A 2,500-nucleotide genomic window follows, 5' to 3' on the forward strand; every position below is an offset into this window, starting at 1 on the left:
TAACGGTTGCTCGCTGTGGTTTCTTTTTCGGGAAGCGTAGGAGAAACCAACTGCTCGCAGGGTACATCGCCATCAGATCAACACTGGCTTTTTAGAGCGGTTTTGTTTACACGATATGAAAATTAATGAGAGGGTTATAAAATAAATAAACCCCGTTCTGGCTTATTGGTATGTTGGCTGATAATGTCCTTGCCTGAGAGATTGTCCTCAGAATTTCATATTTGCCCTTGAAGCTTCGCTTCTCGGGGTAATATTCATTTTTCGGACAAGTCTCAGTCGCGGACATTATCAGCCGTAATACGAGCCGCCCAAAGGGGTTTATTTGCTAAATATTTCCTACAATCCCCTTATCCTTCTTGCTGTATTTTTTCGCAAAACCACGGTCTCTAAGATGAGTCGTCTAAAGGTCAGAAGAATCGACTCTATTCGGGTGTATCGGATAACCCTCAGGAATATTGAACTCTTATCCTATACAAGAGTGAAATAGATAACAGTGTTGTTATGGCATTGGTGGGCTCCCCAGCACAAATGAGTCTATTTTTAGAATACCCGTTCCCGCGAAAACCAGTTGTCATGTCCCTGAAAAAAAAATGGCTGAAGCAGTCACGCGTGACAGTGCTTCTTCTGATTGGTTAAAATTGGCGGCCCTTTGTTTTTTCAAAATGTATCTAAAGATAAATCCATTTTTGACTGTGCTGTGGCAAGGCCGCAAAGTGATAGATCAACATTCTAAGACTAGGTTTACGCACTAGAGGAGATTTTTCCGGATTCGTAAATGTTTCCGGATTCATCAAATTTAGAGTATTTGGATTCATAGGCGTTTACAGTGAAAGGATATTCGGATTCTTGACCGTTTACACATAACGACAACTCCTGTAACATTCGATATGGAATGATTACCAAGCTCTGCGTTGTGTCGTCGTTCGACAAAGTGAAAATGCCGCCAAAAAAGGAGGCTAGAGTCGATCCAGAAATATTGCGATACACATAATAAAACTTATCGCCTGAACCTGCAGCAAGATTAGGGAACCAGAGACTGCCAGCAATGTTAGGACTAGATCCTCCATTTTGGTTTTACCGCAAACTGAAAAGATCGCAGGCGGAAAAATATCCGGATTCGAGAGACGATTCGAGAAAAACATCGTTTACAAGACAAAACTCACCGGATTCAAAAGTTTTTGGATTTAAAGTTCCCACTTTAAATTCCGGATTCAAAATCTCTGGAGACATGACTGAACCGGGGAGTTTTTATTTCGGATTCGTCCCCTTGTGTGTAAACGGCAAAACTAATCCAGTACTAAAACGTACCGGATTCGTCACGAATGTGGACCAATTTCCTGTAGTGTAAACCTAGTATTATCTAATTCAATCTTGTCCTATACAAATCTTTTGTTTTTCTTTCGCTTCAAAAATGTGGGCTTTGACAACGTTACCTATATTTGTAATATAAGGTACGTTACATAAATACGTTAAAAGATAATAACGCTCAGTCACTGGTAAAATAATTGTGACATAATAATCGCCAAGAATAACGTACTAGTTAGGGTACTTGAATGTCATAAAATTTCAGACGGTTGCTTGTTAGCATCTATATTTTCCGCTTCTTTAGGGCTTTCCAAAAATGTAGATTGCATGTGTGCAGAAGCTCATGATCTTGAAGCATTTGACACTAGTTCAGATGAAGAGGGTTTTTTTAGTTTAAAAATTTCGTTATTTGGATGTAACTTAGCTTGCGCATTTTCCCGCGAATGCAGCTTCGATTTTATTTTATTTTTCCATATTTGGTCATAAAATTGGTATCCTAAAATCCCCAGAGGTTTAACAAGGAAAACAGTTGCAAGTTACACGCTTCAAGGTGGTGTGCTTCTGATGTGTGTTCCTTGAAATACGTTTAGGAAATTTTATGGCACTTTCGTTTTACATAATGTGGCAGCCAATCCTACTAGGTGCAAAGCCACAGGCGAGGTAGGTTTCTATTTGGTGCCTTTAGGAGAATCTTTGTTTACATTTTTTACCTCATCATCATAAGGCTATCGCTTTCTAATCAGTCAGCCGCGAATGAAGTACTGATTATTGAAAGTGCACTGCATAATGAGCTTTCTCTGAAAATTTGAACCCGATATATTAGATTGAGCAATGATGCTTTGAAAATTTGAAATTTTACAAAGAATGTATGGGGTCGTTAGCGCTTTTGCCACCCAAGGATTTATCAGTCTTTGATGGATGAACTGGATCGTTATTAGAGCTAAATGGCTTAAAATTGGAGATTTAATTAAGTTTAACAAGTATTTTTCTACCTTTTGAAGTAAATTTGTAAATAAGATGCCTTTCATGAGCAAACTCGTATGTTAATTAACAAAATGTAAACAATGACGTCGACAGCAAAAATTCTTTTAGTACAGGATATCTCGCCTTTAACGTTAAAAAAAAAATTAATAATAACATTAAACATTCTTCAGTCATTTTGTCTCGGCCTAAGTTGGAGTGGTTAACTGATAGC

This window comes from Montipora foliosa, chromosome 1 (assembly GCF_036669935.1).
Source record: "Montipora foliosa isolate CH-2021 chromosome 1, ASM3666993v2, whole genome shotgun sequence".
Taxonomy (NCBI): domain Eukaryota; kingdom Metazoa; phylum Cnidaria; class Anthozoa; order Scleractinia; family Acroporidae; genus Montipora; species Montipora foliosa.